At 42.1% G+C, this 16,645-nt stretch overlaps 1 protein-coding gene across 1 annotated transcript in view; it reads right to left on the bottom strand.

Moving 5' to 3' along the window:
- FRY (FRY microtubule binding protein) overlaps positions 1-13,475 on the bottom strand; it is a 257,340-nt gene extending 243,865 nt beyond the window's left edge. Inside the window, exon 1 of the mRNA XM_068143156.1 lies at positions 13,436-13,475. The gene's annotated coding sequence lies outside the window, so the exon portion shown is untranslated. The remainder of the gene's footprint in view (positions 1-13,435) is intronic.
- Positions 13,476-16,645: the final 3,170 nt, after the last annotated feature.

Genomic DNA, 16,645 nt, shown 5'->3' on the forward strand with positions numbered 1-16,645 from the left:
TTCAGAAATGTGAGGTCAAATACAGCAAGAGTAGATTTATTTTCAGTCTTAATTAAAAAACAGTCTAAATTAACAACCTACCCATCTTTCTGTCCTGCCTCAATCTGCATTATACACATTACTGTACAAATGGTTTTCAAATCTTTTAAAGTGAAACAAAACAAAAAAAGGCCAGATGGTTACTGGATGTGGTACCTCCTAACTTCAACTGCTAAGAGTAAATGGAAGTTAAATCAAAATAACATAGTTCAAATTTAATTTAAATAAAACAACACTAACTATTCAGTGATAGATATTACAGTATCACTAAGGTTGGAAGAGACCTCAAAGATCATCGAGTCCAACCTGTCACCATAGACCTCATGACAAGTCCAGTCCCCTCTTGAACACCTCCAGGGATGGTGACTCCACCACCTCCCTGGGCAGCACATTCCAATGATGAATGACTCTCTTAGTGAAGAACTTTCTCCTCACCTCGAGCCTAAATTTCCCCTGGCACAGCTTGAGACTGTGTCCCCTTGTTCTGGTGCTGGTTGCTAGAGAGAAGAGAACAAATCCCTCCTGGCCACAACCACCCTTCAGGTAGTTGTAGAGAGCAATGAGGTCACCCCTGAGCCTCCTCTTCTCCAGGCTAAACAATCCCAGCTCCCTCAGCCTCTCCTCATAGGGCTTGTGCTCAAGGCCTCTCACCAGCCTCATTGCTCTTCTCTGGACACGTTCAAGTGTCTCGATGTCCTTCCTAAACTGAGGGGCCCAGAACTGGACACAGTACTATATTCCAAAAGCTAAGATGTCTCTGATCTAAAATATTATTTAATCATAATAGACTAGATCCAGCCCAAATTGCTATTAAAGCTTAATGCACTCAGTGCTATTCCAGCAGCAGCGAGAACGCAGACCAATTTAAAAGAATTACAGTATAGGAACCTGCATGCTAAAAGTTCATTTAAAGATGATCCTGGTCTCATTAAAAGCATCTAATGCAATACAATTTCTGATCTCAATAGTTTTCATCAAGATATTTCTGAGGACTTATTTCAGAAAATAGTAGGATTTTGTATCTCTGGGATACTGGAACAGTTTTACAGCCTCTAATAGGGCAGTAGGGGCTCTATCACTTGCCCTCATACATGCAACTAGTGGTACTCGAGATGCTGCAGCAAAATCCCAGGCCTCAGGTGACAACTGAAGGGGATACAGGTCTCACAAGAGAACTATGGTTAACCTTTATATTGTCTTGTTTGGAACAGAAAACCTACTTTAGATTCTTAAATCTGTTTCTCTACCCCCATATTCAGAAGGAATTTGGACATGCTTCAGGAAACTCATATGTTTTTAAAGCATCTAAGCTGGTAAACAGCAAGGCAAAGAGAGGAAAAAAAAAAGACAAATTTCAACAGATCAGTCTTAGATAATTGAGTTATAGTTTGTGTAAAAATTAAAGAGTCCCTACCAAACTGCATTACACAGCATCACGCATTTGTTAGTCACCAGAACATCTATGACTTTCAGCTTTAGCTTCTGGGTTTAATAGACATCCCTACAAATAAAAGAATAAAGACAAGTATTTACAGAGAGATCACACAGCCTTCTCTGTTCTGAAATGGAGATCATAACCCAGTGATATTAAGTTCAGGAAGCCCCCAAATCTACTTTTAATTGCCATTAATTTATGCACAGCTATGGGAGATGAGGAATGACAAATGAGCTGCAACAGCTCTTGCCCTCTTTGAGTGTAAACTAAGTTGGTCAGTTTACTGAGTGTAGGCATGTTGAAAACATGCAGTCACTCAAGTTCTACCATGACAGAAAACATGGACTGAAATAGGTTGCTCTATTGGTAACACCCATGGCTCCTTTCTCAGTTTGTGCACTATCTACATATAACTTGCTGTATAAGGAAAATTCATTAAATACATCAAAGATAAAAGGCTGACTATCGGATTGTGTCAAAAATTAATTAGTCCCAAAGTCTGGTTATTAATGCAATGCACATGGGCACAAACATGGCCATAATGGGTTTTGACTGTGGACCTTAATCATGATGGCCTAATTGACAAGTCATAGTTGATGTGGCAAACCATTTAAGCATCAGAATTACTGCCAGCACAAAGTTTATCTGCAGTGTTGAGGAACACCTGGGCATGCTCACTCTCCAACCCTTTACCAAAAACCAATAGCCAAAGAAAATAGTTGCATTGTTGATCTACATGAAAAATATGAGTAACAATGAGCCAAATGTTGTTGCCTAAAAGAGGGAAAATATAGTTTAACAAGAGTCCAGCAAGCACTCACACTTCAACAGGAATCACAGGAATCACTCAACAGCAACTAAATGGCATCATTAACCTTTTTTAATCCTGACAAACTAAAAAATAATTAAGTTACAAAGTAAAATTGGATCCCTCACAAACAATCCCATGAAGCATAATTAAGAAAGAATACTTCAAAAGGGCATAACACTGGAATTAAATACTTTGCCAGTCTATATACAGTGTAAACTAAAACATTTGCATCTGCCACCAGCAGACAAAAATATTTTTGTGGAATCATGTCCACAGTCACAGCAGGAAGAAATTCTAAGAGGTGATGGTAGTACCTCCTCAGAGACAGATCTCAGGTACACTCCAAAATGAAGCTGATGTTTGTTCCAGCTCGGCTGACTTGTTCCAGCTCTGATACCTACTTTGTACTAGAGAGTGATGTATGATGCCTAGAATTATGCAGATCCCTACATCCCAGAATGGACACAACTCTGCCCTCATATCAATTCAGTCATTACTTCTCATAGGCACATGACAGAGGTTACTGAGATGTTCTTCTGCTAAATGAAGACTTGTAAGAAAACATTGAAACATGCTTCAAAAACACTGATGTGAGTTCATCACCCCTCTTTGTCAACAGCATCCTGCAGCGTGGAAGCTCATAGCTGGAACACTTTACCCACCCCCATACTCAAAAATTTAACTCTAAGCCTCAGTAATCACAGAGTTCCCACTGAAAGCAACATAGGAGCTATCAAAATAGCTCATATGAGTGCTTCATCGAATCCAGCATGCTATCTGTTCATTAGCCTGTAGCAGATGGTTTGACAGAAGGTGCAAGAAATTCGTCAGTGGACAGTTCTGGATTGGGAAAGTGTCTTTTTAGTTGATCCATCTAGTTTACTTATATTCTGAAGCACAAGGATTTACAGCAGAAAGGATTTGAAAATACTGAATTTATATATTACATGTGCATATTAAACATCTAACCTTTTACTGAAGAAGTATCAGCATCTTCTCGTTGCTCACATAAAGACACACCATCTAAAAAGAACTTGCATACTTGAGGGTTTTTGACTTTATTACAGCCTTTACTCTTCTGTCAAAATGGGTACACAGAGCACACAATACCCTTTCCTCATAAAGTCTAGTATTCTGCATATAGTTCTATGTGGAAAAAGTTGAAAAGTGCCAATCTTCTCCATCTTGCTTTATATGGAAGGTTTTCCAAAGTCTGTTTGTCATTGTTGCCAGTCTCTGACTTCTATTTCTGCTCTCTCTCTGGACAGCAAATGGCTGTACATAAACAGAGTTCTTCGCGTCTTTACTGACAACTAATTTAGATGGTTGGGTCAGGAAAAAAGTAATTTTGGGGTCTAATCTATTTAGCCATTAACACAGAGAAATATTTATTCTGATGTCTCAATGTATGTATTTTTTTTCCTTTTGTTGAGGAAGTAGACCCTAACATAGGCCAACACTAACTTTCACATGACACAAACTTATTCAGAATCTCTAATTTCCAGTAAGCAAAGCAACCTGGCATCTGCAAGGCCTTTGTAAACAGTCCCTTTCCAGCCTTCTTGTAGGCCCCTTTCAGTTACTGGAAGGCCACTATTAGATCTACCCGGAGTCTTCTCCAGGCCAAACAACCCCAAGTCCCTCATTCCCCCCTCACAGCAGAGGTTTTTCCATCCCCCTGATCATTTTTGTGGCCCTGCTCTGGACCCATCCCATTAGGCCCATGTCCTTCTTGTGTAGAGGGCACCAGAACTGAACTCAGTACTCGAGGTCAGCTCTCTTCACAGCAGAATACAGTGGTAGAACCACCTCTCTTGATCTGCTGGCCACACATCTTTTGATGCAGCCTAGGACGCAATTTGCCTTCTGGGCTGCAAGTGCACACTGTTGGCTCATGTCCAGCTTCTCATCCACCAGAACTTCTAAATCCTTTTCCACAGGGCTGCTTTTATCACCTCATCCCCCAGCCTATATTGATAATAAAATGCTAATCTATAATTTTAACCTACTAAAATTGCTACTGCAATAATTCCACAGCCCTGCAAACTGTATATGAAGAACTATCTGCCACAGCAGTGCTCAAATATGGCTTACATGGCATATTAAGGATCTGTCTATTCTTCCCCATCTCCCAGGGGGCAGAAAAAAACAACTGATCTATGCAATTTATTTAAATCTTTGGAAACAATAGAAAACAGCTCAGCCACTTCTCTTTTCCTTCACCTTTTAATAGCAGCAGAAATGAGAAGTAGAGTCATAATATTACAGATCACTTCAGATCGCATCATTTGAATACTGCTGTTTCTCAGTTGGATTCAGTGACCTAAGTACCATCAAACTTTCACCACTCACAAATTGTTCTAGAGTCCTGGAGGCAGCACGTGGACCTTCCCAAGGGATGGAGAAGATAATCAGATTGTTCAAAGAATGGAGACTCATTTGTGAATAGCGGGACCTTTGATATGATACTGGTACCATATACCTCCAAGCTAGGTATTAGCATGTGAATTGCTAGACCAGAATTATTATGGGGAAAAAGACTCCACAGCAATGCTTACAAGGCAGAAGAAAAAGGTATTGATGGGGAAAAGACAGCACAGAAATTAAAGACAATGAAAAAAAGGCAGCTAGACCAGCAACCTTCCCTTCCCCCAGTGTGCTTCATTCCACCAGTAACTTTGATCACAGAATACAAAGGGAATCTTACTCTTTCCCATCTGTGTAATTAACATTAAAAAACAAACCCATCAAAACAAACAACTTCTTTAAATATGCTTGTAAATTTTAATTGCAAATTCATTTAAAAGGAAAGCCAGTAAAAGCCAATCATATCATACAAAATACTTGTATTTACACAGATCTTTGCAGCCTGTTCAATCTGTCAGAGGTAATAACATGGTTTTGACTGTTCCTTTGGCCTTCTATTTGCGTAAATTGCAATTGTGCAACGAAATGTGTTTAAAAAAAAAAGTATTCAAAAAGTCTTGAAACAGAGTGACACAGACTCTTTGGAAGAATGTGTTCAAACCACTAGATGCAAAGTTATATGCTGTACTTCAGCTGGGACACTGCTGATATTCAAAAGGCTCAATCTGCCCTCATTTCTCCCATAAATGGCAATTTCTTCCCCTTCATCCTTCAGCCATTATGCTCTTCACATCTTGTACAAACTCTTGCAAAGACATTCAGGATGTTAAGCTGTAAGATACACATTCAAAATCTCTTGCCTGAATAAACTGTAGCTATTATGCTTTCAAAAGACCCATGAATTTAAAAAAAAAACCAAAACAACAAAACAAACACCAAAAAAACCCCAAGACAAAACAAAACAGTATTTTTAGGACTCTCCTGTCAACACTAGGAATATTATCTGGGTTTTGGCATATGTTTTAAACTTGTCATACACAAACAAATTTCTTTGTTGAGATATATCCCTTTAAGGTAAGCATCAGAATCCCAAGTGCTGCGGAATAATTAAAATACAGATTTCAGGTCTGCTTTGCTTGAGCTAAGAAGCTTATGTGATCACGAGGTCTGTGAGTATCTCTCTCTTCCTCTCGCAATAGTTTTCAACTGTTTGGCAGATATTACTGATTTTTGACAGGATAGCAACCTCAAAGGTAGTTCAACTGCTCCACGCTTTATGCAAGCAGATGGCCAAGTGAAGAACAAGCTTCTGATGAACAGCTCCAATAAAAGCCCTGAATGATATAAAGGCTGGAGTACGGCTTCACGTCATATAATATGTCAGCAGGCCACATATGTAGGGAAACTTTACCACGCCTTCAACATCATAAACCTTCAATCATTATCATCACACGAACTGTAAGATAATAATTTGTATGAAAATGAGCTGCACTAGCTTCAGACTTCACAGGAGGGCAGCTTTGCTTTTAATGATGATCACAGTTAATCAGGAAACAGAAAAAACAGGCAAATATAATGAGAGATGCAGATTATGTTATTTTAACTTTAAATCTTCTACCAAAGATTGTCTAATGAAACTTTTAGTAGCCAAAATAACTTCTCCCTCAGAGTATGCATTGCTACAAAAACCTCAAATGATCAATACATACAACTTCCTATATATCTGAAATGTAGACTTTAAAGGTAGTAAAGATGTCCATTTAATAATAATCAAAGTGCATCTACATACTAATCAGGTTGCATTAAACAATTTCAGAACAAATTCTGATTAAGCTAATGCACACAGCTTTCCTTCTAACTCATTTCAAAACTCATCACACTGAAGGGAAATAAAGGAGAGATTGATGAATTCCGCAGTCTGCTAAAATTACTTGTTAAACAGCAGTGTATAGAATTACCCAGTTAAGCACAGTCTACACTGCTATAGTACAATTAAAAACAATTGTTATGTCACATGTAGTCTGTCATTTCTCCCTCAGTGCCAACAATAACTGCAGGATCATTTGTTGTTTATCATCACATGCACAGAAGTTAATGCCGTGCTCTTGCCCAGCAACAGTAAGGTTACCACTCTCAACAAGTAAGCCTGCTTCTACTGTAAGAGAAAACCAGCTTGCTTTCTGGAAGTATCCGTTTGTATTTTGATTATAAGTAGAAAAGTACATTCCAATTTTCCCCCAAAGAATAACAGCAGCTATTAAAACTACTTTTGGTTTTGCATATAATTATTTTAGTAAAGAAATCTGAAAGAAAATATCAAGAAATAAAAAGGCTGTAGTAGTCAGGTTTGTCCCCCCCAAAAAACCCCAAACATAAAACTCAATTGCGTTGTTCTCATACAACTTGTCAGGAACACATATGATGATAACAATGAAAATTCTGCAGTGAATGAATATCGGCACTCTGTTCCTAAATAAAGCCTTTTTCAGGTTGAGATAAAGATTCTTTTCCAGAGATTATTGTGCAAAGAGCCCATCTTTGACAACCGATTTCTATCTAAATTAGAATAGAATAGACCAGACCAGACCAGACCAGGTTGGAAAAGACCTTCGAGATCATCAAGTCCAACCTATTACCCAACACCGTCTAATCAACTAAACCATGGCACCCAATGCCCCATGCAGTCTCTTCTTAAATACCTCCAGTGATGGTGACTCCCCCACCTCCCTGGGCAGCCCATTCGAATGGCCAATCACTCTTTCTGTGAAGAACTTCTTCCTAACATCCAGCCTAAACCTCCTACACCTAGTATTCAGTTCAGAAAACAGCAGTGTCCCATAGCGCTGCTGAACATCTTCTATTCCCTTACACATGTTGCATACAGAGAAGTTCCCATCTCACTCCAGATTGGAAGTGCTCTGGCATGGAATCCTATGGCATGCTTGCATGCCCTGTCACAAGCAGATCTGGAGGCCTTGAAATTTCTGCTCCAAGACAAACTGTGTGCTATGATGCAAAGAATAAGATAAATCCACATCTTTCCAATCACTCATTTAGAATGGTGACTAATGCTTGTATTTAAACTCCCTTCAAAGTACTCTAATTTCTGTGCTCTTATGTAACTGAAATGAAACAAAATGCTCTACCGTGAAGTATGGGCTACTATTTCATAGACACCAGTATAGCTATTTGTAATACCTCATGCTTTGTTCCAGCTCATTTAAAAATATGATGAGGGATTTATGAGAATCTTTTTTTTTTTTAAGTGCCCAATTTTCAAGAAGTGAGTCACAAGCATGAGAGTGAACATGTACTCTGTGTTTAACTCTACGCTTTTAGACATTTGCCTAAAATATCTAAGGAGATTTCTTGGTTGACATGTATAGAATAACAAAAAGCCAATAAAAGCCATGATTTTTACAAAGGCAATATTGAGAAAGAAAACTTCAATTACCAGGGACAGAAACCCAAGTTTTAAATTTAGTTCTCACCTCCTGTGACTGCAGTTGGCAAAAATTCTTGCGTTTCTCCAGCCTGACACTGCCATCTATAGCAGTCTCCTGCTACAGAGGCTTGCAGCGACAATGCTGCCAGCAAAGAACATGTTGTGAACAGAAAGCATTCCATGGAACATGGGTTTGGGTGATACATCACCACAGAGTGGCTGGAGAGCAGCCAGGCAGAGAGGGACCTGGGGGTACTGGTCGATGGTAGGCTGAACATGAGCCTGCAGTGTGCCCAGGCAGCCAAGAGGGCCAATGGCATCCTGGCCTGCATCAGGAACAGTGTGGCCAGCAGGAGCAGGGAGGTCATTCTGCCCCTGTACACTGCCCTGGTTAGGCCACACCTTGAGTCCTGTGTCCAGTTCCGGGCCCCTCAGTTTAGGAAGGATGTTGACTTGCTGGAACGAGTCCAGAGAAGAGCAACAAAGTTGGTGAGGGGTTTGGAACACAAGCCCTATGAGGAAAGACTGAGGGAGGTTGTAGACAGGCGGATGATGGTCTCTTCTCCCAGGCACCCAGTACCAGAACAAGAGGACACAGTCTCAGGCTGCGCCAGGGGAGGTTCAGGTTGGACGTTAGGAAGAAGTTCTATACAGATGGGCTGCCCGGGTAGGTGGTGGAGTCGCCGTCATTGAAGGTGTTCAGGAGGAGACTTGATGGGGTGCTTGGTGCCATGGGTTAGCTGTTTGGGTGGGTTGGATTGGTTGATGGGTTGGACACGATGATCTTGAAGGTCTCTTCCAACCTGGTTTGGTTTATTCTAATAAAGGTTATTCTAATAAATACTAGCAACCAACTTAAACTGGTGGAGCTGCCATGGGATTAGCACAGTAACCTACGGTATTTCTAGTCTAGGAGGCTAACCCTCAAGCAGGAGCCATGGCACTGCTTTCAGGGCAAGTCTGTTATTTAGATTAAGTGATGGATTTCTTTCTAGAATAAAGAAACACGAAGCCATCCACCTCACACAGAAGTCAAAGGAACACTGATTTGGAACGGCACACTATGCAATTTCTATCAAAGTTCAAACATGTAAACCCTCCAACTTAGTATGGAACTTGCTGGGAAATTGACATGGAAATTGACCTGGAAATTGACCAGCCAACTAAACCTCTCAAAACTCTCCAGAGTGCTGCATGCAAAAAGACTCTAAACTTTAGAAAGGCCAGCAAAAATTCCTATGCAAATGCATAATAAAATCTATACCTAGGTTCACAGGTTATTCACTGAATTATATCAATTCATTCTACCATGCATTATTTTGACATGTTCATAAATACATATTCACACCACACACATACTCATTTTTGCCAAAAGCCAGTGAAAGCAGGACACTAACCATATTCAGAAACAGACTAAAGATAAATGTAAGATAAGCCTAGAGGGTCATTTCAGGCTTCTTTGTTGATGTCCTTTATACACAAAACACTTGAACACTCACTAGGACAGTTATGGAAACATAAACCTCACAAGTTTCCAAAGTCCAAAGCAAAACACCTAACTAGTAAGCATGGGCATGGTCTCTAGTTTAGTTTCACGACAGAAGCTGAGATACACATTGTAGACCATCCCACAAAATGGGGATGCTAGGACTGAGAAGCAGTTTCTGTCCCAGTCCTTGCTCCAACACAAACAGAAAAGGAATCTGCAACTCAGTAGGTTTCACACCGAGATGAGCGTTGTCACCACAGCAGTTCAAAGTATAAGGATGTAGGCAGAAGCATCTCTTTTTCCTGAATATTGCATTAGCCCTAATAATTCACTGTAGTAGAACATATTCAGTGAACTTGGCCTGAGTCTGTAAACAGTCTGGCACTAAGCAAGCTAACAAAACCATTGCATGAACTAGGAAACCCCTCAAATTAGCCACAGATCAAGAATGGCTACTCACATCAGCAACAAGTATGTCCAAATTTATCATAATTATGCATAATGACATCTCAAGTGGCTATTAAACATTAGTTGAGTTTTAAGCCAATTCCAAACAACAAAGTATTGGATTCAACTTGACCATGGGATGCAGATTATCTCATATTTGTTCTTGCAATTCACCCTGAAGCATCTGGTATTAGTCATTGTTACAGACCCCAGGTTTAATATTGCACAGCCATTCCAACATTTAGCCCTCCAGGCCATAAAACTGAGAGTGTAGGAGCTGCATTATGAAATTCTGTCCTGTAAAAGTAATATGAAAGCTAGTGACAGCCTTTCTGGACACACCACGATAAACAAACCATTCATGAGTCTAACAAGCACATTCTCAGTTTCGTGTTCTTGTCCAAATTCAGGCTGAAATTTATTATACGAATCACTGCTATCCTAGTCTGCTTGCAGGCATATAATGGTCTCCCCTTCCAATGATTTTGATCTTAACAGTCCAAGATAAACTTTTAGCAACTATCCAAATTATTCTTAAGTACTGTCAAATCAAATAAAGCCTTAACAGCACCTAAACCCCTTTTACTTTATGGAGATGTAAAGTGTCATTAGCTTATTTATTATCAAAATGATGTGGTAAGAGGAGATTAATACAGACTGGGAAAAGCATAAGCAAAGCAGTACACTTCTGAAGCAGAAAGTATAAATTTTAAAAGCCCTAAAATCTTAGCAGTGGTAAAATATAAAATCTCAAATACATAATCTAGAGCTCAGTGACCCTTAAGAAGAGGTTTTTCCAGGTCAAGAATATCTAGGCATTACAGGACTAAAAATCGTTTTAAAAACCCAACACCGACAAAGCCACCCAAACCCACTATATATTTGATTTCTTAATGAGTGGAAACCCACTACAATTAAGACAAGGTAATGCTCTTATCTGCAGGTGTTTCCATCATTATAAAATGGCAGATACTATCTGGAAAAGTAAGTTAAATTATTAATCAAACAATTCCAAATATCATCAAAATTAGTGTGGCCAGCAATTTAAATGGCTTCTAATAAATTAGATATGGCTCTAATGGAAAGCAGCAGCTATTCAGAAACATTTGCTATTAAGCAGCACCATACTAATGTTTTGAAATTCTACCCAGACAACATCCACAAGTGACATACCATGAATCATTGCAGATGCATTCTTCTGCTTTTGAAGTATTATCAGCAACATCCAAGAATTTACACAAATTAAGAAACAAGAAATTCTGGCAGTTGTGTGTCACAATGGAAAGCAAGGTAGACTTTTATTCTGCTTATCCTAAAACTATTTTTAATTCCTGCTGAACAAAATGGTGCCCACAAAATGTACCACATTGACAGCATCATAAATAAAAGACAAACCATCTCCAGAGCATTAAATAATGCCCATGTAGTGCAAAGGCAACTTCCCAGTAATAACAGGTTGTACTGTATTGAGTGTTCAAGGAAAATATGTTTCAAGAATAAAGCCAAAAAGCTTTCCTTCTATTAAAATGAGTAGGCTCCTTGCCATTCAGAGACTGTATGACACTGCTAATGGTGAAAGGACTTTAGCAAAAGTTGAGAGCAATCTGTCTCAAATTCAGCTTAAGCAACACAAGGCCAGCAGTCAGAGATGGGTATGATTTGATTTACAAAAGAAAACACCAAGTAGTCTTTGTAAGATGTTTATGCATTTAAGTGAATATGTTAATCTATCAAGCACATTCAAATAAATATGAAGCTAAATACTTGGGAAGAAAAAGCTACCAATACAAAAGCTAGCAATTATACTTACAATTATGTCATGAAACAATCTGTGCTTTGGTCCAAAACATTAGCACGGTTTCTACTAGCTTCCAGAACTACAGATGCATGTGACTATGATTAGTCAGGGCTGATCGTGAGGTGCACAGTGTCAGGAAATAGGAAACACAAACAAATTTCAACACAGGAAATTGCCATTTGACTAAGAAAAAAACAAATTCACCACAAAGGTGGTCAGACACTGGCATCACCACAGCCACAGACTGTGGTATTTCTATCCTTGGAGATGCTCAAAACTCACCTGGACCGGGTCTGAGCAACCTTACACAAATGGACCGACTTTGAGCATAAGGGCAGGACTAGATGACATGCAGAGGTCTTTTCGAAGCTAAAATACTTGATGAAATAACACTTTCTTCTTAAAGCTGCTTTCCCTGCTGGAGACATACTTTTTCATTTACACAAGTCTCCAACATATTTGTACTGGTTTAAAAAATAAATCAGAATTCTACTTTGCAAGCAGTTATGACAAGATCATTGATATAAATGATACAATATTACACACTTGGCACAATAAGACCTGTTTATTTTATGGTCATTCTGTCACCAGAACCAGCTGAGATACAGTAGCTAAAACAAAAGCTGAAGCTTATTCTACAAAATAGTAAGCAGGACTAATCCTTGCAGCCCATTATCACTCCTTCAGCCTGCATCACCCACATGTTGCAGGCGTTACAGAGAGGAGGGACAGGACAGAAAAGAAAGAAAACACCAGATCAAAACAGCTCGAGTCACTCTATAAAAAGTATTGCATGAATCAAGTGTGCATGAACAGCAGACCTTGCATCTCACACTAACACACCACAGAGGACAAAGCCATGAGTATCTCTGCCAGCACGCTTAAGGGGTGACCTTAACGAAGATAAAGTAAAAACATCCTGTGTGTACCTGTGGATATTAACCATTCCACAGTTGCCTATGGCATGGAAATAATTGTTTCCCTCTAAAAAATGGCTAATTTTGGTTTATTTAAGACACCATAAGGCCTTCTGAACCACTTTCGTACCCACTCCTTAAATAAGAGCTGTGCTATTTTTAAGATGCACAGAGATGGGAAGCACATCTAAAAATAAGTTTGCTGGCGCTCTGCGGGCCGCTGCCTCTACGCCCGCCTGTCACTGACAAGACAGCCGGCCCTGGTCCCGCTCCCCGCCGGGGGGCCGCCTCAGGCGGCGGGAACAGGGGCCGGGACGGCAGGTGTGGCGGCGGCTTTGTCTCCCATTGGGCGTTGAGCGAAGGCGGCGGCAGGGTGGGCGATCGCCGGCTGGCGACCGGGTTCTGGGGAGAAGGCGAAGGGGCGCAGGCGGGCGGCTAAGCGAAAGGAGGAGCCCGCACCTCACCGGCATCCCCGAAACTTTGTTCCGGGCCGCGAGGGAAGAGACGACGCCGCAAGCCCCCGGAGCGGAGCCGGGGATCGTCCGGTGTCCCCGCCTCTCTTCGTTAACCGGGGCGCGGCCGAGCGCCGCCTCCCCGCTCCAGCCGCCCGCCATCCGCCGGGGACGCGCCGCGCCTCAGCCGCCCGCTCCCCTCCCGACGCCGGCCGCCGCCCGGTCGCTCACTCACCCGCGCCCTGCGAGCGCAGCCACCGGCGCCTCCTTCCCTCGCTCCCTCCCTCCTGTCAAGTTGAGCCCAGCCTCCCTCCGCCCGACCCCTCCCTCGCGGCCCGAAGCCATCGCCGCTGCAACCGGCCAGGCCCGCCCTCATGGGCGCCTGGCACCGCCCCGCTCTCACCTGGGTCCTGCCGCCGCCGTCGGAGTAGCGAGGGAGGGGGACAGTGGAGGCGGTTGCGAGCAGTCCCAGACAGCGGCGAAACCGCGCCGTTCCGCCCGGAGGTCCCTGCGTGGGGCGGGGTGGGCGGCTCCTCCCCGCCGGGACGCTCCGAGAGGCGAAGGGGGCGGTGGGCTGGGCTGGGCTGGGCTGTGCCGGGCTGTGCCGTGCTGCACCGTGCCGTGCCGGGCGTGAGGCAGGCATGGCGGGAGCAGCAGCTGTCTGCTCCTGGGCGAAACGCGGAGCGACCTTAGCGTCGAGGCCCGAAAGCGAGGCAGCTCCGGGAGAGCCCGCTGACACCACGGCGCTCAGTGGGGTGGCGATGGTAGGGGACATAAGCGCTGTAGGACGGGAGCGCTGCCGACGAGACAGGCCCCGGCTGTGGGGCTGCCGCCAGAGAGGCTTCCCCATGCGACGCCCAGTGCTTGGAAACGGCCTGGGCGCTGTGTTACACGATCTCAGCGTTGTCCTTCGGGGGAACAGACAACAAGTGTCCGGGGTCGGATAACCTCGCCCGGGAGGGGAGGTGTTCGGTGTGCAAAACAGCAGATTGGAGAGCAGCAAGGGGTGTAAGATGGAGATTTTTCCTGGAAACGAGCAGTGCCGGTAGTACCTGACAGCAAGGACGTGGTAAACGGAAATCCTAGTGGGGGTGCGGGTCCAAAATAGGTCAGGAGGGTCAAATGAAAGTAGAAAAAAGAAGTTGCAGTGAGTGTTCTGCTCTGTGTTCACAAAGGAGCAAAATGCGTTTCTCCTGCTGAGAGACGTCCCGAAGAGACTGCACTGTTAGCTGCTTGCTTGGTGATCCAGCAAGGAACTGGTAGAAGATGAGGGCTTAAATCTACAGTGTCAGCTGACTTGCAAGGTGACAGTGTATGTATGAAAGGGAGTCAGCTAGGAAAGAGACAACATTAATGTGAATGTAGATAACTTTTTTTAAATAGTGGGAAATAGATGTGTTAAGGTTGCTCTTGTAAGGGTAAATGTGTTGACTTGGGCAGTAAGAGATTTTCCTTGTGTGTGTGCTGGGCTGGCATCCATGTGCAGAGACATCAGTCAAGAGATGTCCATCTCTCCAAATTAATAAGATGCACAAGTGCAACTGTGAAATTAGTGGCAACACTCATTTGTGGAGAGCCTAATAGGGGTGTCTTTTCTACTTCTCTGAATTATCAGGAAATTTAGAATAGTATAGTATCTCTGGGATGTGTATCCCAGTTCTTCACTTGACCTGTCAAACTGGCAAAGGCTTTAAAATTTGCAAGGGATGTGAACTGACAGACAAAAGGACAGAATAACAAAGTAATCGCATAAACCCCATACCTTTCAGGACTGATGCCAGGCTAAAACCAGGCCATGTATGCCCCATATTAGTTTGTCATCCATTATAAACCATATGCTATTTTACAGTTAGAAAGCTCTGTGGCAACTAAATTATTACATGACTTATGGCATATATTTGTATAACTCTTAGCAATTAGTTTTGAAATTAAACTCTGGCATCTCAGAGAGTAATTACGAATGGGAATTCTTTATCCGACAAGGATATATCTAACAGAGTGACGCCGGCTGATGAAAAAGTAGGTATTGTTTGTCTATACATCATCCATCCATACACCATCTGTGCTGCACATTACTGCCAGGCAGCACAAACCCATTAGGAGAGAATGGGGTAATAGACCTCTGCCCGCCTTTTAGTGCTGCTCGGGGTGCTGCAATGCAGGCTTGAATATTTGGGTCAATGGCGGAGTGTTCTAAGTGAGGAGGTAAGAGACAGTGTTTTCTATACATTCCATCAGGTAATTCAGTGCTTCAGCCATCCCTAAAATCTTATCTTTGGCATTCAGAAAAAGAGCTGCATGATAAATACTTACACCAGAGAACCAGTATTCACTGTGGCTTTGTGCTTTCTGTTTCCTTTTTTCCCAATTAACCAGCTTTGTGGATTACTCATTGCATCCCTCCACTGAGCACAGGAAGGTTTCGACTGTTGTGGTCTGGAGCCATCTTATCTCCCCAGACCTATATCTTGAGGATTATGTTATGAGAAAAATCAGCAGCTTCATTTTAGACTTTGACTTTTGTAACAACTAATTAGTGAAGATAAGATCTAATTAGCAGAAATGGAAGGATATTCTAAGGAGACACAGGAAAAGCATTCTTATTACCTCCAGCCCCTATGCTGTCTTTGCAATCTATGCCATCTTGTAGGTTCAGACTAAGCTCTTGGAAAGTGTCTTAGAATTTTGTGGAGGTATAAGGTTGCATGAGAACTCCAATTAAACTTCTATACATACAACTTTCAAAAGCCACTGGGATCTCTCTGAGAGTGTGGGCAACAAGCTAAATCTTGGCTGATTCACTAGGGTTCAGTAACCAATGCAGCTGGGCCACTCTAGGACTGATTGTGGTTGTGCATGCATATTTCTACCCTTGGGAGGAAAAATAGAGGAGCACAGGGGAAATTGTGGCTTAGAAATGATTGGGTGAGCCCCTTTTCTCTCAGGACAGCTAGATTCGTGATTACATTGAACTAGCTACAGGTTGGCTAACTGTGTTAGTGATGTTTGTAGAAATCAGTTTTGAAAACCAGTGATTTCCTGCAGAAGGCAACTATCCTGCCTATCTTGTGGGTGTGGGAGGAGGGAGTGATGTTAACATAATGCTTTATTTATCTATCTATCTCTTTGAAATACTTGACTTTATTAAAAAGAGACTGACATCCATTATGTCCTATGTTCCATATTTGACAGATACTGGAATGAGACACAAACAGGGAGTTGATTATGAGGATCCAATGTGACAGTGAGTGGAAAAGGGCAAGCATTAATTGTGTGTCACTCTAGATTCTCCCCTCCCCCAAAAAAATTTTCACAACAAAAACATTTTAGAAGATTTCAGAAGAATGTAGCTGGATCCTTATGAGTTTAGCTTTTGTGTGTGTGTGCTCTAATGATGTCACATGGGGTTATGAAGATCTTATTTCAGATATTGATATTTTCATTG

The sequence above is a fragment of the Melanerpes formicivorus genome, unplaced genomic scaffold (assembly GCF_026170545.1).
Source record: "Melanerpes formicivorus ecotype bairdi unplaced genomic scaffold, bMelFor1.0.p_v2 SCAF_1, whole genome shotgun sequence".
Classification (NCBI taxonomy): domain Eukaryota; kingdom Metazoa; phylum Chordata; class Aves; order Piciformes; family Picidae; genus Melanerpes; species Melanerpes formicivorus.